Below are 27,729 nucleotides of genomic sequence, written 5' to 3'. Positions count from 1 at the left end.
TTGAATCAAAGAGAAAATTTAATTTTCCATTCATTGTTTTTATGTGTAAGAATGAATAACTGAAATCAGGTTCAAATTCTTTGTTCATCAATAATTCACTGGTGGTGGTAGTGCCAGCAACTGTCTTCAGTGTAACTTTTGACAAAATTACTCCTACTATTATTGAACTCTAGAACAATCTAAAATGCCATTAGAACACATCAGAGAAGAAAATCACCTTAAAAAATTTTATCTTCTTGGTTAAGAATAAACTTATATTCAGGAAGGATCCAAGGACTGAAAATTGCAATCACACAATATTCTGTGTTGGTTAGTCATGATGCCTGCAAGAGATTAGACAAGTCACATAGTATGGCTATAATTTCTGATTTGAATTCAATAATACAGAAAGAACAACAAACAATGAACACACGCACAAAAAAAAAAAAAAGCATAACAAATAATAAATTTTCTTCACACATGGGGATTTCAAGGTTAATCCAATACAGTCTGAAATAATGAAAAGATTCACTTTTTGTTTCAATAGAATTTGCATCAGACCCATGAGTTATTGTATAAACAACATTAAACATTAATTTCTTTAAATATCTGTGTAATAAAAACTCTTATAAATCAAAGCAAATAAAATGGAAACAGAAGAGGCTGAAACTGCATACTGAAGATTAACAAAGAGTTTGAGAGTTTGTGGAAATATTTTCTGGGATTTTTTGGTTTTTTCCTACAGTTGCTTTGTGGTTTTTGTTTTTTTTTTTAATTTTTCTGGTGTATAACTATTGGTGTTATTTTAATAGATAAAACTGGCTTCAATAAACATATCTGTGGTACAGATGAGGATGATTGCTCTGAAACTGGATTCTTGCGTATTGGTCTAGAAAAAGTCAAATTTTTCCTTTCCAAGTTTGGGCTTTGTGAAAACTTTTTCAGAGAATGCCTAAATAGAGGATGTGTAATTATTATTATTCATTGAAATGGCACATAGGGTATATAGTAATAAGATTTTTGGTTCTTGTTACTCAACATTTTGGGACAAATCATAGAATCCTAGAATGGTTTGGGTTGGAATGGACCTTAAGGTCATCTTGTTCCAATCCCTTGCTATGAGCAGAGACATATTCTATGGAAAAAGGTAGATCAGTGCTTCATCCAGCCTGCTTTTGAACACCTCTAGGACACTGGACAACTCGACAACCTGCTCCAGTGATTCACCACCCTCACAGTAAAAAATTTCTTCGTAAGACCTGATCTAACCCAACCCTCCTCCAACTTGAGGCCATTCCTCTTATCCAATGACTATGTACTCTCACAAAAAGTGCCTCATCATCTCTTTTGAAGTTTAGGTGCTGTAAGGAGCTCTAGAGTCCCCTGTGAGTCTTCTCCAGGATCAACGGCCCTGACTTTCATCCTATCTTCACAAGAGAGATGCTCCAGTGCCATGCCCAACTAGTGCCTTTCTTCTGGACTTGCTCCAACAGATTCAGGCATAGTTGGAGTTCTGGGTTGCAGGCACACTTTTCTGGGTCATACTGAGCCAACAAAAATAGTTCTGGCATTTCGGTTAATGGCAAATCAAAATTTTACAAATATACCTAATGAATGCAATTACAACTTCTTTGTGCAAGATCAAAATTTAGTCTTCCCGTTTTGGTGAAGGAGAATGCAAACATAAAGAGTGATCACTTCTAGTAGTTAAATATTCCTTGGGATGGCATACTGGTTGCATGTTATTCTAGCAAGGACATATTTTGCTCTGTTGCAATTAATTGAATTTCATAATTCCATTGCCATTTGGCCATTCTTTCTAAAATTCTGTTTCTCTAAATGTATCAGAAAAAAACCTTATGATTTCCCATGCAAGGTTATTTTATTCCACCATTATGTAGACAGGAGTCTCTTCCTCATTCAGTATTTTATGGAAAGGAAGATTTTATTTTCTTATTTACTCTTGTAAAATAGGGCCTCTGTTCCTTTCCAATAGGCATGGCAGTCCAAGTTTTTATATTCTGGCACATCTTAACTCCTCCTTATACCCGATCTTTTCATTGATATTATACATCGTTGTGATGCAGTTACATTTTTACGAGTTTCAACAGATCAGGCTTTCAAGACCACACAATTCTTTACATCCTTCTAGCTTCCATTTGCATTTTCAGTTCCTTCCTATGCTGTTCCTCTGGTGAATATACATAGGAAGTCACCTTTTTTACAAAGATCTTTAGCAAAATCATTAAGATGAGGGTTGAGGAAAACATTTGACGAATGCCTTGAGCCATCAGATGAATTAGGTTGTGTGCACTCTCCACATGTTTCTTGTGGTCCAAGACAGAGAAGTCTCTGGATTATGCTAACATCAGGTTTATGCATTGCTAGAAAGTTAATTTCTTGAATTGGTTTTTGGTACCTAGGCACCCTGCCAGGGTCTGATGTCAATGTATCATATAGTTGGATTCAGAATTCTCTGGATCTTTAACTAACAGAAGTAAAAGATGTTTCGTATGAGCAGAGAATCTCTCGCTTAGTGTAAACAACAGAAGAGGAAAAAGAGGGTGTAAAGAGATACCTGCCTATCCTGTTTGGAAAGGTAGAGTAATTTAGCCCAGGGTGTACCAGACACCACCTTTTCTTATCAGCCACTTCCTCCTTCAGCACAGGCTGTGTGCTGAAGAAATAGCTTAAACAACAAATTGCCAGAAACCACAATAATAATCTTCCACAAGAAAACAGTAAAAGAGAAGACAAAAGAAAATTCACCATTGAGTTACGCCTCTTATAAACCACATTTTTTAAATGCTGAATGTCATCAGTTCCATAATTATCAAACTCCTTGCATAGGAATAAAGTGACTTGATGACAGAACTGTTCATATGTGAAAGTTATGCATTTTAAGTGACTCTACCACATTTGTCTTTTATCAAATAGTTCCTAATGATGTTCCATAATACAAAATTAAATATTTCTGACTCTGTTCTGTGTTCTTATTCATGAGTTGGGCATTAATTGTTAAACAATGTAAATGCTTGTTTATTTGTACTAGATAAGATTATTTATATTCTGAGTAGTCTGCAAGGTCTTTAACTGCATTGACCAGCCATTTATATGAGTTTTTGTGGGGAGAAGGGAAAAGTTAAGTTATTGAACTAATTTCCCTGTTCTTGTAATAGAAATAATTTTCTTTATTATTTTATTAAAAATAAATTGATTTTTAAAAAGACAAGAAATAAGAGAGCTATAAAAATATGTGTTTACACCTGCTACTCATTTGGTTATCCTGGAAACTTGATATGAATGATTTATTTGTATTTAAAACATGTCTGTATCCATATTTATAACTGTTTTAATGGTGAAATTTTAACACATTTAGGTGCTTCACTAAATCTGGGGGTTTTTTTGTTTTTTGTTAAGGAGTGAAATTCATCTGACTGGTTACTGATATTGTTTATCTCACAGACAGCTGTCTAGATTTTCCTTATTCTTACTGAAGAGAAATAGGTAAATTTAGATAATAGTTCATATCATTTTCTGTTCTAGGAAATGCCTGAGATAGAGCACATAAACAAAGCACTAAAATATATAATACTTTTTATTATTTAGAGAAATTTCTCAGATATGCTCTGTAAAGTTGGGGAGATTGTTAAATGGAATTTTCTCCTAACTTCTACCCATTTTTCTTGAATCAGGCCTTATCAGAACTTTTCAAGTACTGCTTTACTATTTCTAATGATAGGCTATAAAACAGCATTAAATCTACTGTGAATATACTTGTATTTACAGAACTACATATTTACAGAAGCTTGAATAATCATTGAAAGAGTAAAGAACTTTATAGCTAATACAGCTTTTAAGTTTATATAGAAAATAGATTTGGCCAGAGATCCTGCTTAGCAATATATTGTGATTTTGTAAACACACTTTTTGGGGTTTATTCAGTTTGTTTGTTCATGTTTTTGTTTGGGTTTTGTTTGTTTGTTTATTTGTTTTTTGCTTTCATTTTTTGTGCTTTTCTAATGTGATTTTTTCAACCTAAAATTTACTGTAGATCTTCATGCAATAACAGAACTTTTATTTGCTTATATATCTTAGCCTGAGGTCTAGATCAAATCTGTGACTAAAAATTGACATGCATACCCTCAGACCATGGTGTAAGGATCTTTGTTTGATTTTTTTAATGGAATACCTGGCTGAGTAAGCAAAGATATTATTTATATTGCCATAAAATAACCAAAGATATGGAGGCAATGCATTGACTGAGTCTACCCAGTTTATTTGCTCACCTCCATCTTTTCAATGATTCTTGATTCCATACATGTATTACATGTGTAATGATCTTCAAGATGTGTTTATTTCTGTAAAAAAAAATTATCTTAGTTCATCTATATTTATTTTTTTTTTTTGCTGGAGTACTACCATGAAAGAAAACAAAGTTTATTTAGAAATTTCTTAGGAATTGTACTCAGAGAGGGATTCAGCTTTCTTTACATTATCTGTCTAGAGTGTAGAAGTCTGTAGCTCATCTCCTTGGTCTAAAAGCCTGAGGAATTAAATACTCTGAATTCTCACATATCATCTGCTTTGTATCATACTTCAGAACAGTGAAGTTGTATCTCAACTATGGCTATTTGTCTCCATTGGTTACACAAAGATGCTTGTAATTGAGTAATTCAGATAACGTTGTTTATAAGTTATATCTGATTAGGAAAATCCTTGTTTGAAGTAGCTCCTTTTATCTTTTCCATGTCATATATCACAATGGCCTGAGCCCAGAAAAGTAAGATAATTTAATTCTAGATTCAGAGATATTAGACTAAGAGCTATCAGTGTTAAGCAATCTTGCTTCAAATCAGCAGTGTGTAAACTAGCCAGTTCCTTGTTGTATTACAGCCACAAGAGAACTGTGCATCCTATTCAAGTACCATAATAACTTCCTAAGAGCCCTGAGGTTTTCCTTCTGGAATTTTCTACTCCAATAATGCTCTTATTTAGACAATGATCCTCATGAGTTTCGGACAATTAAGCTGGTCTGGGAGAACACAGAAAGTAAAAACAAGATGTGGAATTCATTCTAGGAGATGATAAGCCAAAGAAACATTAACAGTAATGCAAGGGTAATTGACAGTAAAAGTAGCACAACAATTAAAACCTTAACTATCAGCTTTAGAGCAACCTGTTGGAGCTCCACCTCTAAGTCCATGGTCTGAATCCAGATCTAACAAGACTGACCGAATGTCACTCCAATTTAAGAGCAATAAAAGTTCTTGAGTGAAATGAATTCCACAATCTGAACTCAGCTTCAAGTGGGCATTTGTCTTCATTACAAGCCTAGCATATATTTGGCACAGGCTGAACTCATGTCTTTAAAAGAACTTCGTAAGTTAATGAACAGGAAGATTGAAACATTTGCTGGGTGCCTACTACCACATATCCAGGACTGGGGTAGGGGAGAGAGCAAAGAATTTCAAAATCCTTTTCTCTCCCTTCTTCAAATACAAAATGGACTTACTCCTTGAGGATCTTTCAGTTGTTAAAAAAAAAACCCTAAGATAAATAAACAAGCAAGCAAACAAGCAAAAATCCTTAACCAATATATTTCCTCTCTTTCCTCCCATCCTGTCCTTTCCCCTCTGCTCCCTTGCTTGTCTTGTGTTACTCACAGACTCCCCACAAACTTGCCAGAAAGATTCAAGTCTTAGATTTTCATTGCTTTTCCATAATTCAGTGTTTCATCTATTAGTTGTGATAACTGCTAAAGATAAAAAAAAAAAAAAAAAAAAAAAAGGTGTAAACATTTTAAAGTCAGGCATGAAAAGGTCTTCCAGCTCTGCAACTTAATTCCTTCATTACCATCAGAAAGACTTCCAAACTTTGCTTGATGTATGCAGAGTAGTAAATATATTGGTCTGTAACACAGATTACGAATTTTCTTCTATTTCTCATTCTGGTTTTTTTGTTTGTTTGTTTTTGTTGTTTTCTTTTTATTTAAAAATATTATTTTATGATGGACAGAATAAAAACAATTTAGTCTCCTATTCATATTCTCCACATGCATGTCTCAGAACAAACGATTCACATCATCCAAGGATTTGCTGATGCTGTATATCTGGAAAGAAACATTAGTATTGTAAGGAAGAGTAATAACTTGCTTAGGAGTTTGACAGTCTGAAACAAGAAGGGAGCTGATTAGGCAGTGATTTGAAAATGTTTGAAATGATAGTACTAGCAGGAACCCAATCTTTGATTCTTTTCTTCTCTCATTTTGAATGCAATATGGAACAAGGTGGATGGAGACACTGATGTAGAATCAGTGGTGTTAGGATTGAGCAATGCTCTTTGGCCAGGACAGGGGCAATGCCAAAAAAATTATCAAGAGCACTGTGAATTCAGAGTAACTCAGCTGTATTATTACCTTGTATATGCACAAATAGACCAAAGAAGTTGCTTATGTTCTCCTCAATGCTTAAAGTGATCTTGAGTTATATCCAAATTGTACCATTCAGAGTGTGTATTAACTTGAAAGTTATTTGATCTGATACCTTGAGGAAGTCACAAAATTACTAGGATGGTCAGAAAAAAAGGACCACTCATCTGAGACTACATTGAAGGAATTTCTTTTGTTGAACCAAGCAAAATTAAAGCTGGTATGGAATAGAGAGGGAGAGACAAAAAGCAGTTACTTGAGCTAAAGGTAATTTTAACACAGGATAAATCAGTATAAATGACCATGACTAAATTATATTTAGTCCATTAATAGTCTTTTATCCACTGGGATCTAGGAACCTCTCTGGAGAACCACTCCTACAAAAACAGCAGGGGAAAAATAATAACTGATTTTAAAGATGATTGCCGTAAATTCAGTGCAATGGTCACATGCCATTGTGCCAGTGCCAGCAGAGGTGAGTCTGAATGGACAAGGACACCTATTCCACTTTGCATCTTTAAGTTAGCATAAAGCCTGACATAGATCTTCTTTCTTCCATTAATGATCTTTTACTTCATAAACTAAAAAAAAAGAAAAATTAGCAAGCAGAAAGAGCTAGACATTTTTTGTAACAAGGTTCCAGTTTCTGCTTCACTAAGCTGACCCACAAGCATGCTCTAGCAGGTATCAGGTAGCAGACCCTCTTGACTCCTGGTGATTTTTGAATGCTGTCTTCTTAAGTCAATTCTCTCTGTACTCTGCAGCAGCCCTGTCACAACCCAGTTAAGAGCTCTGACTCATTCTGCCAACTGAGCACTTAAAATGTGGTGTTATTCAATGCTGAGATTTGCCATGGCTCCAACATAAGTAACTTGCAAAGTCCATTGAGTCAGAAGTCACTTACAGGATTTAAGAGCACCCATATATTTAACTGCTCTCTTTTTACCACTTTCTTTTAGACAGCACCTTTATTAAAAAGCCTGAAAATACTTTACTTAGGACACTTTATTTATTCTTCTGACTGTCTCAGGCTGTAAATTTCATTGTCAAAGACAACATCTTTTAAAAATTTGTAATGATTCTGTCTTACATTTGCAATTTTTTGTATTTTTTTTTTCTGTTGAACATTTCACAGAATCACAGTTTCAGTCAGAATGGAAGGAAGAAGAGTGGGTCTTCTGTTCCAATCTTCCTGCTCAAGCATTTGTTCCTTTTAATTTATTTTTTTTTTAAGAAAGCCTTTTAAACTATGTAACTCTTGATTGTGTATGAGCAGAAAAAACAAACCAAATCAGCAGGAACATGAGCAAATAGAAGTAGGTATAGTGATGATATGGATGTAAGGAGAAAGATTCCTTCCACTGACTTTAATTGCTGATGTAATAAAGATGAATAGACATCAAACTGCTTCTTCCCACTTGAAACCAGCTGTTGTGGCTTATCCGTAGATGGCAAATTATAGAAAGGTCTCACAAGGACTCTCCCAAATACAGATCCATGTCAGGAGAGTTGAAAGAAATGGCATGTATAATTTCAATTTTCTTAAAAGTGACAATCAGCTGGGTAACTGAAAGGTGTCAAAGAACACTGGAACATTTCTCCTGTGGACAGATATTTCCAGGACCTTGCTCTTGCCTTTCTCTCTGAATTTGGGGGAGAGATGTCTGTACGATGCTTATTTTCTCTGTTAGTCTGGAAATACCCATTTGTCCTCCTTATCTCTGTTAAACTCAATTCACCAGGTAATGAAGACCCCCAAAATTTTATCAGATGATAGATCTGGTGATTTTACCAAATTTGTGGGACTGCTTGTTGATAGCAAATATTTGCAGAATCTGTATTTTACTTTACAAGTGATTTAGGGCAGTGTTTGTCATATGTTCTTGTACAGTGCCAATCTGTTTCCAGCATTATAAAAAACCTACATGTTCATTAAAATTCTATGTAATTAAGTGTTCTGACAGTTTTTTTAAGAGACGCCATCCTTAAGAACCAGTTCTACAGTTTTAGCTCATTTTATGTAAGCTAAAAATACACAATAATCAAACATCTCCATTTCTTGCACCTCAGATTTGTAATATAAGAGATACTTTTTGCCCTACAACTGATTTGAAAATTCATGCATATTTTTCCAAGCAACTTAATCCAAGAAATGCATCAAGTCAGTATGTTTCTTAATTTATTTGGGTCCTTGTAAAGTTTCATCTGATAGACATAAAACTGTAAGATGATAGCATTGAAATGCAAGTCATAAGCTTCAATTAGGTACAATCAGAAATCATGCAGTGACTTCATTAAGTATCATTAAGAATTATCAAAATATTGCTCTTAGGAAAAATACATCAAAAGCATGCATTTACACATTGATTAAACAGGAGCTGCAATTTCTAAAATCTGGTACGAGAAAAAAGAATGTAGTAAATTAAGTGCTTATACCCTACTTAGCAACAAGGGACTGCTTAGCAACCAACAAAGTAAAAAATAATGGATATGGCAGTGCACAAACTCTCAGCCCCCTTCAAAATGTGGAAGTATTGGGCAGCCATCAACAGAAACTGCAATAGATGTCTAGAAAAAGTAAAAAAATATAGAAAAAAGAAAAGCTTTTCTTTTTCTTCTCTCAATAAATTTCAATTATATCAACGATAGCTAATGTGGTCTAAGAAAGAAGCAGCTGCTAACTATCAACCACTGAACAAGGGTCACAATTCCTTGGTCAACTGATCTCACTTGTACAAGCATTGGCTTTTTGTCTTCTGTACTCACTTTTGAGGTCAGTATTCTATCTTTGTGTGGTTGAGACAATTCAGGCTACAGCATCTGTAGAGAAAATCCATTTCCTGACAGTTTCTTCTCATATCCTAATGTTTTTCTGCCTGATGGAACCATTTTTAGGGCAGTGATAGAAAAAAAGAGGTATGAAATTTTTTGACCCGAGTTTAATTACTTGAAATAACATGAGTTTATAGATTTACTATCCTTCCAGAAAATTTCTCTTAAGTCTCAGTTTCTTAAATGTCATTTTCCACAAAATAAAATCTTTCAGATATTTCTTAGAGTAAAAATTTACCATCCTTTAAGTTTTTTAGCACTTTTGGATGGAATTGAATTACTCTTTCTCTCAGAAAGGTGAGTTGAAAAAAAAAAAACAACTGTTTTTTGCCATGCTTATTTCCTTAGAAGTTGGCTGAGCCAGGTTTATATAGGAATTATAGTTAAAGGAATTATAAATATGGGAGAATGATTTTTCCAAAGGTGTATGGTGATAGAACAAGCGAGAATGGCTTTAAACTAAAGAAGAGGGATTTAGATTAGATACTAAGAAGAAATTCTTTCCTGTGAGGATGGTGAAACCCTGGCTCAGGTTGCCCAGAGAAGCTGTGGCTGCCCCATCCCTGGAAGTGCTCAAAGCCAGTTTGGATGAGGCTTGGAGCAATCTTAATTTAGTCAGTGACAACCCTGCTCAGGGCAGTGAGTTGGAAATAGAGAATCTTTAGGATCACTTCCAACCCAAACTGTTCTATGATTCCATGATATATTTGAACAATCAATGAGAAAACACAGATTATGGAAGTGTACACAACCATCAGCATATGCTTTAATTCCATGTGGCCTGTCCCAAAAAAAATTATGAAAAAACTCTGGTAGAGATACCTTAGTCTCTAAAAAAACTGTGCAGGGAAATCCCTTCCAACACACACAAATATGGGAAAAACCTTTGGGTCCTCAATTAAATTTTCAATACAAGTATTGATTAGAACATGGTAACAGAGTAGTATTATATTGGCTAAGATGGAAGGTTAACTTTGCTACATTGTGATCACTAATTTTAGAGACTAAATTACTTCCTGAATATATTAATGAATCTTTAGATCCCATTCAAATTTGAATTGAAATATTACTTCAACTGTCAAGGGATATTTTTTATGTGTATAGATATCTAGTATATTCTGTAGTTTCTTAAAATCTACTATAAACAACTTCCAGTGACTATAAATTCCACCATGAAAAAAAGATCTTTGTGTCTTGTTCATCAATCCTAATTTTCTTTTGTGCTTTTTCTCTTTTCCTAATTCAGTTTTGGTTTCTTTATAAGAGAAGAAAAAATATCCCAGTGTATTTTTACTGGATTCAACTCTTGGACCTGATAAACTTATTTAACTCAAAGATTTCAAACAGATAGCATATATTAAAAGCAATATTTCTGAAATTGCCTCAGATTTTTACCTGACTCCTGTAAGAGAATTGCAAGTCTGACTAGGAATGAATGGATGTGCATGCCCAAGATTTACAAATTACATTTCTCAAGACCTTTGTGCAGTATGCAAATGTTGTTGCATTTGCTTACAGCTGAATAAACTGAGGCATCAAGAGGTTAAGTGTCTGGCTGAAGGTTGTGGAGCAAAGCTATTCCAACACCATGAGCAGACCCCCAGGGTCCTGGTTTCAAGAATCGTGTTGTGTCTGCTGTATTGATTCTCCCTTTGCAACCACTCCAATGTGTTAATGGGCTACAAAGCTAATGGAATATTAAAAGAAGCTTAAGAATTTTCTCTCTTCAGGTTGGCTGGCCACATAAGTTTACAAAAGAAGGTTTATAAAACAAGGAGAGAGAAGAAGGAATAAAAGAAAAAAGGAAAAATGTCAGAACTGATTGATTAAGGGAAGAAGTAGGTACCTGAGAAATGCCTGGTCTAATGCCAGCACTGTTTCAGGTCAAACAGGGCTATTTTTAAATTATTTGGTATTTTCAGAAATTGATTACTTGGCTAACACATTAAGAAGTAGCTCTACACATTCATTTAATGGGCCAGTGCCTCTTGTACAGGTCTGGAACAGTCACATTCAATCTCATCTATTCCTCGTTATGTAGTGTTTTCTTCTTCAGTGTGTTTATTTACTGCCAATTCTGTAAGCATAAAACATAAAACAAAAAATAAATAATACCTTAAATAGTCTTTCAGCTGTATGGGCCTTCAGGAGAAGTGACTTCGCTTCAGGCCCTGTGAGCTCTGTTAAGGCTCAGACATCAATTCTCATTCTTTCATATACCTGCAAATTGCGTAATACTTCCTTTTCATACTGTTACCTTTATAATGTCTAAAAGTGCTCTGGAACAAAACATGGTAGGTTCTTATGCTCAAAAAAAAAAAAGGATGAATAATAAAGAATTTTAATTTGATGATCCTGTGTGTGCTGGAGTAAGAGCAGAGTATTTCAGTTGAGGAAAAGCCAGTAAGAACTTCTAGAGAATAATTAAGAGTATATTGAAGTCTTGAATAATGTACAGATAGGTGTTAGCTGTTGACCTGTTTTACTGTTTTCCCTGACATCTGAAACAAAATGATATTTAGAGCTGCATTTCAGAAACTTGTTTCTGATAAAGGTACTCTTAACCATAAAAAGGTTTTTCTTAAATTGTCAAAAATTACATGCTTGTGGCATTATCTGTGAGAATTCTGGGAATAGTTGTATGGCTGGGACTAGATAAAATCTTTGCAGGAGAACCTTGCTTTGGTGTCACATAAGAATTTCAGAAAAACACACAGGAAGATAATGATGATGATAGTAGTGATGATGATGATAAAAATAATAATAAATAATAATACATAGAGAATATGTATATATTTGATAATATGTAATAATCTGCATTAATTGCATGACTAATAGAGATCTTTAACCTACTCTGAGTCCTGCCTTCTACCTAACTTCTTGTAAATAAAACAGCATGCAAGAAAATCTCAGGCATCTGAGAGAGTGAGGGAGAAATAGTTTTTCAGCCTCTGAGGTTAGAGGCTTAATTTTTAATGTGGGTATTTGACTTATGACCCCAGATATAGAGAGATTTCCCTCAGTCTTTAATTTCTTTAAAGTGATGACCTTGCAAGGCTTAGTGTGCCTTTGTCTGCTGTTGCCCTCAGTGAAAGCCACAATTGATGGAAACATGAAATGGGTAGTAGTCTTCTATTGCAATGGCATATTAATTTATTTTTCTATTGGAACTGTTCTCTGATTTTCTATATAGTTATATACAAACAACTGTACAGCAGTTGGGCTGTATACAACTATATAGAAATATATAGTTGTTTGTATAGTTGTATACAGGCAAATCTGCTTAGGCAGGGTTTTACTACCAAAAGTAAAAAGCCCACAGTTAAGCATATCCATCACTCCTCACTGATCATAACACATGCTGACCCTGTCTCAGAAGTAATCTGCTCCTATAACAAAGCTGTGATACACAATTAATGTTTTTACTGCTTTATTATCTTGAATATGATGATGATGTTGGAAAATAAAGCTATCATCAGCTTCAGTGATTCCTTATTAGATACCTTTCTATTTAATTTCCTCGCTAGAAGGTATATGATTTTATTTTTTCACTGGAATTTTTAATCATTATTGATACATGTCAAATATTTAATTTCTGATAAATAAGTAATACATCAATTATTGCAGAAAATGTAATGGAAAAGCTATGTTGCAGAATTAGACACAGGTTTGGGAACAATCTCTACTCCTTTATATTAAGGGGATGTGCAAAAAGTGTTGGATCTTCTGATCAAGGTTGTATGACTTCTAGTCAGACAGTTTTTGGATACTCACTAAATGCCTGCTAAGATGTGTCTCCATACCATGGTTTGTTTCAGTAGTTCGTTTTGTTTTTCTTGTCCATTGGCTATGACTCTGAATTCTATCTAAAAGGAGAAAAAAAACTTAAAAAGCAGCATAGTTTAGCTTTGCTTTTGGTTTCTGTTGTGCATATTTGGCCCATGCAGGACCTCACAGCTTGCCAAAGGGAATGTAGAGATGGAGAATCAAGAGCTTGTGTGTCCTGGTGCTCACACCCAGTGTTCAGGCTCATTATTCACTGCTTGGTAGGCCCAGAGGTTTACCCATTCCAGCAAGAAATATTTCCATAATCTAATAGATCTCACAGTAAGGTGCATGCTGTAATATTTTAACACATTTTTGTTTCCTTGATTTCAACCCATCTTTCCTAATTATACCCCCCCATGAGCTTCTCACTAAATCTCTTTAATTGCACAATTGTAGATTTTCTTTCAACTCAGCCAAATGATATGTACCTGATTCGGTTCATCACGCTTTACATTTTCTCCATCATGGAAGAAAATACCCTTCCTTTCACAAGAGCTAAAGAAACCCCTCTACCCTACCCCCAGAGGATGGTTATGGATTAGAGAAGTTCACAGTATAGGACTGACATTATTAGGTCAGGTGTATGTAGCATTTACAGAGCATTAAAAATCTTGTTCCCTCACATTTAATGCCTATAATTATATATTATTTAACTTTCTTTGAAATTTTAAGAACAAAATTGCTTGAGATGCCACTTAAGAAATAATTGTATTTGTTCCTCATTGCATTCCTCATTTGCATGTCTTCACATCAAGAATTTTGAACCCATCTTTATAGGCAGGGATCCTAAGGCACAGAGACACAGTGGAATTCATCAGAGATCAAACAAATCATTACTGCTGGTAACAGAAAAAGCATTGCTTATATTTCTCTGAAAATATATCATTTCGTTGTCGCGATCTTCATTCTCAAAGCTACATACTCTGTTGACATTGAAATACACATTCATTTAGTATTTCCAGAGATTAGTTAGGAGAAACTCTTGCATCACGCATTTTTTGGTGCATGAATTTTGAAACATGCATAGATTTATATCTCATTGATGAAACTCTGGGATCATTAAGTGTTTTTGTAAATGTCTAGTGGTCAAATGTATGTCCTAGTTTAAAAAGGACTGCAAGCCCAACTTCAATATGGACTTCTTAATTGAAATATTCCTCAAATAACACTTTTGCACCACTAGCTAAACAATTGTCATTATAAACCTAGAAATTCCATGCATCAGTACCTAGGATTTTAATAGCAAGGACATAAAGACAAAAAAGCATGATTTCTTTTTCTTTGTAGAGCTAAATAAACCTCATTGCTACTTCCATTCTGGAATGTATTAATTTATAGTTAATTCTCTTATTGTCATTATAAAAACACATAGAAAAAACAGACTTTTCTGAGAAAAAAAGAGTGGATGTTAATTATTTAAACGTTCCATTTCATAGCTTCAGAAAAAGAAAATAAACAAATTCATTATTATTAATTGACAATATTTTAGCAGTATGTAGGGGCTCCACTGAACTAAACATTATACAAGCCACAAAACACAGAATTAAATCCTGACTCTGATAAAATGAGTATAATAATTCTATCAAGTTCACTGAAAATTTAATCCCTGGATGGAGACAGTCCCTCTTCTGAAGAGTATGCAAAATTTAGTCCCCAGTTTTGCACAAACACGGTATGCATAATTTTTCTCAGGTGATTAGTAAAGCTCCTTTTTTATTCATCCCCAGCACCAGAACAAATTACAAAGATAAAAGCATTGCAGTGACTGAAGTGAAGTTGGATTAGTTGTTTGTGATGCCTTTATCATCTGTGATAACTTTACTCAAGGTTACACAGGTTTTTAAGAACTAGATTGGGGGTTAATTTAATAGATGATGTAACCAGTGGGTGTAATAAACAAATCTGAGAGAAAGGGGAAAGAAGTCTCACTGTAATGTGGATAGATATTTAAGAGGGACAGATTGGTACTTTATTTATTTGTGAATGATTTATGTTGGAAATAAACTGCATGCAGATCAGACCAGAATGAGCTCATGGCATGGCACTTTTTCAGGATGCATCTTACCAGCTTCATTTTCTGACTTGCCATTTGACTGTGAATGCTGCAGGAAACTCTCACTCCTCTTCGCTCTTATCACCAAGATCACCTTTTCATTTTAACTCATAAAAAAATCTGCAGAATCGAGTCCCATTTCTGAAGTTTAAAAAGCTTGCACTTTCTTGAATGTGAAGCTTGAATAAGGAAGTGGGTTTCCTGAGAGAGGCATTTCCCAGCACAAAAGAGTCTTTTCTGTGTGCAACAGTAGGCAGAAGGGCAGAGTCAGACATGTCAGTCACCAGACACACCAATGTGCTTTCACTGCCTGCCAGCACTGACAGTCCTTCTGGTCACACAGCTTTACTTTGCTCTGTCTGTGGAGATTCTGTTTCTGCAGGAACTGATTCAATGGGGTAAGAAAACGTGAATTTTAATACTTGCTTTCCACTTTCCAGTATGGGTTTATCCTGTTTATTCTAGCAAGATTCTCAGCTTTAGCCTGGACTAAAGCTAGGGTACTCTGGATATCCAAGGTCGAAGCTAGCCTTTGATTCAGAAAGGTGCTTGAGCATTCTGTTTAATTTAATTATGTATACTGCCCCTGCTTCTAGATATTTCTGACGCATAAGAATTAACATGAATAATGAGTAACTTAGAAATAAACCCCAAAACAACAGCAACATCCTGAAATACATTTGTCTGCAAAGTGTGATCACTGCTGAAGTTTTATGAGGATTTTTAGGAAAACTGCAGAGGGGCCTGCAAGTGACTGGAGCTTGTATTGTCCATCAGTGATATTGTCAGGATAAAAATACCTAGAAAACTAATCACCCTGGAAGGAACAAAATTCACCTCCTCAGTTCAAACCCATTCCAGTTAAATACAGGCTGACAACATAAATTTTTATTTCCCCTCCACCCCTCCATTTTCCATCATGAAAGCAAACAAATAACTAAAGCACAGGTTTGTGGCATCTAATTTATCCTTGTATCTGTAATTTGTTAGTACTGTCCATTTACTTTTTAATGTCTCTGCAGCAATGATGCTGATTTTCATGTCTTTTATCTGGCTATTAAAATAAATCTTCAGCGAAACCTGAGGAACAGGGAGAAAGCATAGGAAGTACAATTGTTTAAAGTTAATCTTTTCTACTTAGTCCAGTGTTGAATCATTCATCCATGCTTTGAAATCTGAAATCAGCAAAGGTAGAGCTGGAAAGAGAATAACAGACTGGACAAGACCACACTAAATATTCATTCTTAAGAGATAAGGGAGAAAAACACACTGAAAAACATGGTTTTTATATACTTCTTTTTCTGATTATAACAATAGCATAGAAAACTGGCTGTTAAAGCTGAATTGATAGCTGGTAAGATGACATATAGCCTTTATGAGTGAGGGATAGAAACTGAAAAATGGTTTTTTTCCCCTTCACAACCTTTTTCTAAAGCTGCAAAAAATGTGTCATGCATAAAAAGTATGCAATTTTCATGTAATTAGAGGAACAGGAGATTAAAATGAGTTCCATCAGAGCAATCAAGGATGGTAATGTGGCATGGATTTGTCAGTGCCTATTTGTCATGAAAGCAAAACCCAACAAGTGTTCTATATTTTATTTCATTATTATCACTGCTATACCTTAAAAACCACTTTAAAAACATCAATAAAATACAATTTTATAACTGTGGTGTAAAAAAGCAACCAACAACCCATTGTACAAACTAATAGAGTCCCCTATTTTAATAAAATTTGTTGATTTTTGGTATATTAGGTTAGCTTTATTCTCACAAAGACATAGAAAAATGTGTGATTTATTCTGATGTGATTTTAGTTTTGCTCTGGTATTATATATCTGGGTTCACTGTTTCCATTGCTGTAAATTCATGCAATGACCTCTGCTGGGCTCAGGACTCCCCCATTCATCCCACTGAGGGATCCAAATTAGGAGTGCAATCATCCTAAATTGCCCTACAATCAGTCACAAAAAGAAGCATCTCCAGCACTGGCTTAGAAATGTGTTAACTCCTGACATGTCTTCACTGCTTGTAGGAGAAGGTCAAGTCAGTTGTGTTCTAAACTGTGACACAGGTAAACACCTAAAGTTAGACCAGATAAACCTGAGCCTTTTCAAAACCCTCATCAATGTCACTCTCTTTGTTCATGTCACACTTTCCCTTCTTGTGGAAGTGAGGTAGCAAGTAGAAATTTAATTGGCATGGTAGTACCCAGACCTCTGTTTTATAAACAGCAATGAAATGACCAAAGGATTAATGTTAACTTGTGTGGTGGGTTTACTCAACATCTTCACAGAAAAGATAAATTCAGTAGAGTTGTGCTCGTATGTTTTCATAGCAACTGGGGACAACACTTATAATAAAATTATAAAAGCAAGAGGACTATAAATCAATTTTGGTAATAATAGTTCAGGATGATAGGACCTGCCTTGCAGGGACAGATCAAAGATCTCACTAGCCTGATGTTCTGTTGATTGCAGTGTTCAAAGAAAAATACTTAAGGGAAAAAAATAGCAAGCAGGCAAATATGCAATGGTTTTTCCCCCTGGTTTAGTGTCTCAGCTTCTGGCTAATCTCTGGTTTAGAGGGTGATGACTCAAACCATGTTATACATGGTTAATATGGTTCAATTTATTTCTTGAAGGAAGCACTCAGCATTTACAATAGTTATTGACAGCTTTAAAAATTGCTGCCCAGGAAATATCCTTTCATTTATTTCCTATAAATATTTTATTTTATTAAAGTCTAGTTATGTACCAAAAAATACAGGAATTATACACAGACAGACACACTCCCTGATTTGTCACAGGCTACTCTGATTAGAAATGCAGAGCCCTTTAGTTAAAGGTTGCTGATGGTTAATATATTCCTGTTTTCTCCCTTCGGGCTAAAGGTGGGAGACAGTTGCTCTCAAATTGCATATGTCTCTCTCAAGCCATCCACGATAGGTCTCTTCTCAGTCTTTCAAGCTGGCATATGCCCAGATTCCCTGCTAATGCAGTAGGAATAACAAAAACAAGAACTTGAGATGACAGAGAGTAGAAAACTGTTATAAATGGTTGTTTGAGTATTCTGAATTATGGATTTCTCCTGATGGCACTTGCTGGTGGAGTGCATCTCCCTCTGCATGGGACACTGGTGAGGCTACAGCTCATGTCCTGTGTCAATTCTGGGACCCTTCTGTCAAAACATTGAGGGTCTGAAGCCTGTCCAGAGAAGGGAATGGAGCTGATGGACCGTCTGGACCAGCAGGAGCAGCTGAAGGAGCTGTGGGCGCTCAGCTTGGGGAAAAGGGGGCTCAGGGGGGACCTTTTGGCTCTGCACAAGTCCCTGACAGTAGAATGCAGCCTCTTCTCCCAGGCAACCAGTGATAAGAGGAAATAGCCTCAAGCTACACCAGGGAGGTTCAAACTGGACATCAGGAGGAATTTTTTCATGTAGAGGGTTCTTAAACATTGGAATAGACTTCCCAGGGCTCAGATGGAGTTACCATCCCTGGAAACATTCAAGAAATTTTTGGATGTGGCATTAAGTGCTCTGGTTTAGATGACAATGTGGTGATCAGTCAAAGGCTGGATTCAATGAACTCAGAGGGTTTTTTTCAGCCTAAATGGTTCTGTGATTCCGTGATCTGTGCATGCAGCAGGGAAGGAATTGCTGGGGTTCACCTAGGAGAGCTGATTGGTGACTGCATGTCTGCATGGATGGAGTCATTGACCAAGAACAGATTCTACTGCCCTGAACCTCACAAGCCTCTGACCTCAAAAATTTCTCCTGCATTCAGTGTTCCTGTCTGCTGTACACTGGCTGTGGAAGACACAGTGTTTTTCCACTAGAGTTTTTATTTGATATATATCTAAGACACAAAGCTAAAATACTTACTAAAGGGAAAACAATATTTTGTTTGCAGGGCACTTCTTTAAGAAAGGAGCATGTCTGCTGTCTTATGTCCATGGAAAGAACCAAGAGATTCTATAATGATTTCCTTCTTCAAAAAGCTAAACAAAGAAATCAGAGCCATCCCTCATGGAGAGCTTATTTTGGGCTGGAAAGCATTATACTATTTTTGATACTAAAAATAAGTCCATAGAGTGGTTTGGATCGTAAGGGAGCTTAAGGGTCATCAATTTCCAACCCCCTGCAATGGGTAGGGACACTTTCCACTCAACCAGGTTTCTCAAAGCCCCATCCAACCTGGCCTTGAATGTTTCCAGGATGGGGCAGCTGCAGCTTCTCTGGGCACCCTGCGCCAGGGCCTCACCACCCTCAGGAGTGGTGCTTAATCTAAACCTACCCTCTTTCTATTTAAATGCCTTCCTTCTTGTCTTATTACTGTGTGTCCTTGTAAAGCCAAAGAAGATAAATCAGAATTCCTAGAGGAACATGACCCAGACAGCAAGTACTTGTGGTGGTTGCTTGGGTTGTTGGAGGATTAAGTTTGTGATATCTGCATTTGATTTAAACATTCCCTCCAGCCACTACTGGCCAGCTTCAGTGGCAATGGAGAATAGGAGCCCCGGTCTCACTTTCTTTTCCATTTGAAGAATCTAGGACTGGCAATACCTGACTCAGTTCCCAAATTCTTTGCTAAAAATTATCTGTGATTAGACGAAACTTAGTTGACTTCCATATGCTGATAACTACAGTAAGAGAATCCTAATCAGGGGAAAATTGACTTTTCTCTTGGGAGCCCGCTCATCCATGGTCCCATTTCCATCTGTGGAAGTTGGATCAAAGTGCTGCAACGGCTCAGTGCAGGGTTTCTGGAGCATAAACCAACTTGATACCTCCTTAAGTTTCAGTCAATCTGCATTTTGCATAAATGTAGACTACTTGAAATGGTTCCAGTAAAATAAAATTACTGACATTTATTACTAATTAGTTAATAATGTCATTATCTAGACTAGTTAAAAAACAACCATGAGAAGTAAAAAAAAAAAAAAACAGGGGAAGAATTATTCAATTTAGTAAACTTTATTTGGGAATTGTATCATTATTCTTCCTCAGACAAGATTTGCTGGGAGAAAAAAAAGCCCTTCCAGCATTTTTTCCCATTACTTCAGCTCTGCATAAGTTTGGGATAAAATATGAACTATTCAATGACAGAAGAAAAATTCTGCTGTTAAAATGAACAAAGTGCTTTTTATTATTATTGTTGTTTTTGTTATTGTTGTTGTTTTTGTTAATTAAATGTGTTTCCTTCTACAAAAATATTTTGCAGGCCTATTTAACCCCTGAAACAAGGTAGGAGCCATGAGGAGATCCCATTTCTCCATAAAAAGAAAGGTCTTATACTGGAGGAAGAAAATGTAACACAGAAAAGGTCAGCTCCACATGATTATTGGGCTGTCAGAAAATTAGGAACAAGACAAATATAAAACAATGAATATTCCCACAAATTATCTTCTGGTGGACACTCAGGAAGGATACAGGAAGAACAAGAAAACCTGGAGAAGGAATTTTCAATTCACTCTGAAGATATAAAACAATAGCTTTATTTTTAATTGATTTTTTGTAACTCTCCAGTTCCTTGTAGTGCAAAATTATCCATGAAAATTGGTGAGCTTTCACAATCCACTTGGCCAGATATAGGGATTTTTGTTTCTTTACTCTCACAGGCACATGTTACAGCTAATTTCATCTGTTATTAGAAATAGAGGAGCCAAATTTGTTAGCATCTTTTGGAATGATCTCTTAGAGCATGAACATCCATGGTTTTCCAGGCAAAAATTTTATGTACATGAGAGCATACCGTAAGCATATGACATTCAGGGAAGTGTCTGCACACTTGATCCACCCAGTGTTCCCTAGACATTTTTGATTTTCAGTGGCAAAGTGAAGCATTTCATATTTATAACATTTCTGGAAATTCTTAAAATTATGTTCTAAGTAGCTGCAATGCACATGTTTTGTGGGATTTCTTGAGTTTGGCATTCAAGCTGAAGGCATTAAGTGCATCTAAAAGCATCTGATCTGCTGAGGCAGTGACACATCTGAAAGTTTTAAGTAAATATAGACTATAACTTCAACTGGGAAAAGAGAAACATTACCTGTTCTAGCTGTGACTCTGGTGGACTGTGTTTCTGTTTTTCCTCTCTGAAAACCTGTGTCTTTCTTCTCTGAAGAGGTGACAGGACATTAGAAGGGGGCGTGGGGGCAGGAGAGGGAGAGGGTAATGAAAAAGAGGTATGTAATTTGCTCAATAGAAGTTTCTCATGGGGAAACACAGTACTTCTGGTTCTAGTCTCCCGAACCATGTCTTTTTCTCAGTAGGAAAGGGAGGAAAAGGAAGATTCTAGAAACTAGACCCTCTGAAAGATAGATATGAAAGTGACAGAACAGAAATATCAAGAAGGATTAAGTGATCTTCTGGACTAGCACTTGATCCCAAACAGTAAGACGTGCAGAAATGCTTTTTACTATTTTCTGCAATGTTGTCTCTACATCTCTGATTCCTCTTAATGTGAATCACTCAGCTTCCTAATCACAACATGAGACATTTAGAAGGAAGAAAAGTTTGACTCTCTCACATTATGCAGCACATACAATATTGGGGGAAGTTGGGTATGAGTGAAGCAAAGATACACTCCAGAATCAATACTTGCTGCTTTAGCCTGTCAGTATTCTGTTTGGAATATGGTTTTGGTGTCTTATTCTTTCTTGCTAGGGGAGATGGTGGAATATGAGAATGTGGACACAGTACTGAAGAAAAAGATGGCACAATCTCATTTTCTTCCCTGGCATGACGATAATTTTTATTTTTTTTTTTCCCAGTCATGGCTTTTTTTTCAGAAACCCCTCCTCCCCATCTGCCCCTGCCCCTTTCCGCCCTCCTGCTTCTCAAAGATGAGAAACTTCACTGTCCTTATTGAGTAAATAAATAAATAAATAAATTTCTGCAAGACAGCTTGGGAGAATGTTTGATAATCTGAACCATTATGGAGGTGAAATTTCATTACACAGATGGTGACATCCCAATGTCTATCATCAAAACACAGCAGGTAGAAACAATCAGCTAGGCCCATTCCCCACTATAAAATTACACTTCCATTAATGTCACTCTAGATTTCATTATGCAGAAAATGATATTGCACAGGTCTCTGACATGAGGGAGACTGGGAGAAGAGGGAAAAAAAAGGAGAGATGTGAATCTAAGTGAGAGAATGGGGGGAGGATGGGTGGGCAAGGCAGAGAAGCAGAATGTGACATGAGCTCAGCCAACAAAATAAATACACAACCACATCAAAACTGTGTGGTGGCTGTGGAAGTGTCCTGTCTTGGTCATCTCCAGCCTCAGCTCCCACTTCAGGTTCTGAATGAGAGAATCAGATTGAGACATTTATTCCTCCTGGGAGTAAGGGAGTTTCATATTTAACTTTTATTCACAGTATCATAGAATCATAGTTTAGGGAACCCAGTAGTACATTTCAAAAAGTCATTTTTGCATGTTGAACACTCTAGGGATATTAGGAGAAATGGTCCATAGATCTTTTCCCCTTTCCTTCCTCTTCCTTTTCCCCTTACCCTTGCCCTTTCCTCCCCCTTCTTCTTTCCCTTCCTCCTCCCCTTCCCCTTCCCCTTGTTATAACCCTTCCCCTTCCCATTCCCATTTCCAGGAAGACTCTTGAATATTGCATTTTACTTTACTCAGCTGCCACACCCTAATGTGGTTCAAATATCATTACTTGACTAACTTTCCTATGAGCCCATCTTCACACTGGTCACACCAGTGTGATTTTCACCAGAATATTGTTGTTTTGGTGCACGTCAGAGGAGATCATTCAGCAAGGCCACAGAATAAGTTAGCAGAGTAACTTAGGAATACGAAATATTGCTAAGAGAAACTGATGAACATTATCTGATGAGGTTTCACATATGAAAAAAAAAATAGAAAATTAGTACAAGCTGACATTTTTTATTTTGATTTAAAAATACCATTGGAAAATATTTGCTTTGAGGGTGGTGGGGCACTGGAACACATTTCCCAGAAAACTCATTGTGGATGTGTTCAGGATGAGGTTGGGTGGGGTTTTGAGGAACATGGTCCAGTGGATGGTCTCCCTGACCGCAGCAGAAAGGTTGAAACATCATGATCTCTAAGGCCACTTCCAACCCAAACCATTCAATGATTCTGTTTTGTCATTTTTGATTTTAAAGGTGTTACAGAAAATATCACTGCTGTATTTCTAAAACCAAGTCCTGATACCAGAAAATAAACTGGGAGGACAAGAAATGTACATTTATGTTGCTCATCAGTCTTTCAGCATTGTCACAGTTTTTCATTCAAAAATCCAGGTTAACTTTTGAATCTCTCTGCTCTCTGTGCTAAGTTATGAGAAAGAAGAGATTTTCTTTCTCTTATCAGTAGAGGTGTATGATGCTTCTATTTTATATTTGACAATAGGCTAAGGCACAGGTTTATACAAAAGTGGGAACCTTAGTATTCAAATTAACCTGGGCTTCTGTTACACTTAAAGGGAAAGTGAGAGAATAAATTTGAGAGAATTTATTTGAGAGAATAAATTTCATAGTAAAATAAATATTATCTGGCTTCAGCAGTTTAAATTGAATGTGTCTACCTGTACCTGTAATGCAGACCAAGCTGCTTTTATAATCAAATCTCTTCTTTCTCGTCACTTAGCACAGAGAGCAGAGAGATTCAAAAGTTAACCTGGATTTTTGAATGAAAAACTGTGACAATGCTGAAAGACTGATGAGCAACATAAATGTACATTTCTTGTCCTCCGAGTTTATTTTCTGGTATCAGGACTTGGTTTTAGAAATCCCCTGACTAATAGGGATTATTGTGTGGTACATCTCAGTATGTTTAGGTGTCTAGTTTAGGATGACTTAAGTCACAGCTGAAATTTACTGCTGTCACCAGTGAGACTACATTTGGCATCATACTACAAAGCCAGTGCCTATAAAAATTTGCTGCCATATTAGACTAAGGACTCACTGTAATATATATTATATTATATTATATTATATTATATTATGTTATGTTATGTTATGTTATGTTATGTTATGTTACGTTACGTTACGTTATGTTATGTTATGTTATGTTATAATTATATTATATTATAATTATATTATGGAATTATGAAAATTTTAGTCTCCATTAAATGCTGAGAAGTCTCAGATTATGATTGAAATTAGACAATAAACCTCTTAATATCTGAAATTAGATGAGGTGCCTCTCATTAAGCACATAAGAAATTTTGATTTCATGGTTCAAAATGCTTAAAACAGATTGAAGTTTTAAAGTACATAAAAATATACACCTGTCCTCACTAACATATATGTATGCATTCTGGCTAGAGAAAAGGCTTTAAAAAGCAGTCACCTGACAGAGGTTCTTCCAATGAAATTTTATTTCCAATTTTTTTAAAGTGAAAGTTATGAATATTTTAGACAAATATTTGAAGACTAATTCAAACAGAATAAGAACCCTTATGTTTTAACCATCACTGTGTTACTCTTTATTAAGCAAGAGTATCCAGAGTACAAATAACGGATCTTCTTCACATTTCATTTAACAAATATATTGATTGAAGTCCGCTTTCAAACCTCAGCAGATGGGATGCTTTAGGGGTAATTTTTTCAAAGGAAGTTTACGTGGGGGATTTAACCAGACAACTTTCCTTGATGTTAGCAGGAACTATGTGACTAAACTGATACATAACTTTGAAAAGACACCCCTAAACACCTTATGTTGAAGCACTGGAAGTCTTTGAACTCAGCAGGATAGTCGCCTGGTTAGAAAGTGGTTGTTCAGATCCAACATATGAATCAGTTATAATAAATAGTGCTATAAATGGGACAAAGATTGCATTTCTCCAAAGAAAAAGGGGAGGCTGGGGTAACACAGAACCAGTGAATTTGTCATTAAACCTTTTCTTCATTCTAATTCCATCTTGGAGAACACTTCTGGGAAACAACTTCATCATCTATATTGGGGTAGCTTCATTAAAATAACTCAAATTTTCTTCAGTCAGCTGCCAGTAAGATAGTCCCTAATGGATTTTCCTGCAGTACATTTTAAAACAAGTTTAGCTGATTCTAAGAAGCCATTTTATAGGCAGCAAGGTGACAACCAATCTGAAACTAGGGCCAAGACCTATGACAAAAAGCAGGTTCTGTCTGGACACCAGTCCAAGCTCAGACATTATTACTTTCAGAATATTCATTTTCATTCAAACTGTTCACTGCATAACTGTATCATAATTTTGTTCCAGATTTATTTATAATATTGATTTGGTCTGGTAAAGATGGAATCACTTCCTATTCCTTGACTTCATATGCTGTCTCTCGTCTGCTGTTCTCTGCAGGAACTCTGTGTCCCTTCCATCTCCCATGGAGAAGAAATAGAGGTCTCATGGATGGCTTTCATAAGTCGTGCTGAGCAGAAACCTACCGCAAAGGTCAAATTCAGCCTGAATTATTTCAGACCATAGTGTTATCCCCTGACTAAGCCTTTCTTTGTGCTTTATATATTCTTCAAAGGGAAGTGCTTTGAACCATTGAATTTGAGAATTTTGATTTGATTTTGTTTATGCTCCAGATATGAATATAATAAATATATATATATATTCTTTCAGGAGGAAAGCAAAAAGTTCCCACAAAATATATACATTGAAATAAAAAAAAAAAAAAACAAACTGTAGCACTCCTGTAGGAAATGTTAGACAGCCAGCATTATTTTGGTAGAAAAATTTTCCCCCAAAATACGCTGTCATTAGATATGATTAAGGTAATCTTCCTAAAATTAGACAAACAGACAGACATGTACCATTGCTATCTCCTGCAGCTGTCTGCCTACCAGATTTGTGACATTTTAGGGGTATCTTTTCAAAGCAGCATACAGAGTTTTAGCTGCATGACTTTCAGAAACACCAACAGTAGCTGATTGATTAATACTCACACTTACCTTTGCTTTGAAAAATTTTCCCCTAATCTTCCTGTCTGTTGGGCTTTGGAAAAGTACTTTCCTATTTCCCATGCAGAGCAATGTAGAAACTATTCAATCTATATTAAAAATAAATGAAATTAAAATAAAATAAGACTAAAAAATATATAACATAAAATAAAGATCACGATTTTTACTAGTTCTCTGCTTTCTTGATTGCTGCTCTGGTACTGTGAATGCATTCCAAGCTTTGTTACATCCATCAGGGATGGTACAGATGGACATTTTGCCTGTCCAACCTGACTCAACTGCTTGAAGATTCATCAGAGAGAATCTGTTGGCAATTGCAAATGGATGTAATCCAGAGCCAGCAGATTTTGTTTCTCTAGAGGAAAGCAGGACTGTAAAGGGCAGACTAGACTGGCAAAAATATTTACTTTTATATTTCATCACTTCAAATTTATAATGGGACAAAATGCTTTTAAAACTTCACCTTTTTAATAAGATACTAACAAAGATTTTCAATGCAATTCATTTGCTGACAAGTCAGACACTTGAGAGTGGGGAAGCATTTTGACTTAGAAAAGAAAAAAGAAAAATGAAAAGAAAAAGCAATCAGCAGGGTGACATATACTTTATTAGTCCTCTTCAAAATCACTTCCTTCCCTTTCTCCCTTTTATATTTCTTGTCTTTCCATGTGCTCTCTCGTTACATTACATCCCTCATTTTAGGCATTTTAATCCCTCCAAAGGGATGCATCCCAGTGGCACAGGCGGTAGTAAGGTACAATGTTCAGCTACACCATGGCTCTTTTACAGTGCTGCGGCAGCGAAAAGCAGCCTTATAGCCCATGGAACTGGCCACTGTGGAATATCTGCCCTACTATGCACAAATCGGGGTTTCAGAAAGCAAGTCAGCATATTGGATATATAATGGCTTCTGTCACATTTTCCAGTGTAAAAGACCCCCATGCCTTTGGTAAGCATGGGGAATGAGGAAAGGGGATCTTGCTTGAAGTCTTATCATGGCCTTGAGAGAAAAATTCTACAAAATTCAATCTGTTTAGCTCTAAAGGGTACCTTTTCCTTCTGAATAAACTGCGGTGCAATGAGGAGAATCAGTCGCTGCTTGTTGTAGAAATGTGGGGAAGTTCTCAGAAATATTTCTGAGGCAGTTATATTAAATTTATTTACTTGACACCTGAGGAATTGTCAAACACAAATAGTCTCCTGTCTTCTCATAATAGGTAGCTGCAGGATATTTATTTATTTTTAAGTGGAAGTCTTATTGAATGGTCAATACTCTTTCTACTCCTTTGAATGGTTTATACTCTCTATATATAAGGATGTATAAGTTACCTTCTCCTTTTCTTCTGAGCCCTGTTTGGCCAGTTATTAATAAGTCTGGAGTTGGTCAGAACATTTTTCCTCCCATATTTCATGTGTCTACAGCACAATTGCCACAAAAGTTTTCATACCACCGAATGATGGTATGTGCCATGGCTGACCCACATGGAACAGAAACACTCCCTGCTCTGCCAAGTCATTTTGTGGGTACAGAGAGCCTGATGTGAAAGTCCTTTGTTGCAGGCTTTGATTAGCCAGGAAATCTGGGATTGCTTTTGCATGGGTGCCTGGTGGTGATGACATAGGACAACCTACAGAATTGGCAGGTCCCCATCCTTTTGAGTCAAGAACT

General features: G+C 36.0%; 1 long non-coding RNA gene across 2 annotated transcripts; it reads left to right on the top strand.

Annotated features, from left to right (window-relative positions):
* The first annotated feature begins 15,148 nt into the window (after positions 1-15,148).
* Positions 15,149-25,756, top strand: LOC115491117 (uncharacterized). Of its 2 annotated transcripts, XR_003957075.4 has the most exons (3): positions 15,149-15,520; positions 20,343-20,444; positions 25,453-25,756. It is a non-coding gene; the product is annotated as an uncharacterized lncRNA (long non-coding RNA). The 2 variants fall into 2 exon arrangements; XR_012053086.1 differs by lacking the exon at positions 20,343-20,444.
* The last annotated feature ends 1,973 nt before the right edge of the window (positions 25,757-27,729 follow it).

This window comes from Taeniopygia guttata, chromosome Z, assembly GCF_048771995.1.
Source record: "Taeniopygia guttata chromosome Z, bTaeGut7.mat, whole genome shotgun sequence".
In the NCBI taxonomy this organism is placed as follows: Eukaryota; Metazoa; Chordata; class Aves; order Passeriformes; family Estrildidae; genus Taeniopygia; species Taeniopygia guttata.
Note: the sequence above shows the minus strand (reverse complement) of the source record. Positions and strands in the feature narration are given on the sequence as shown.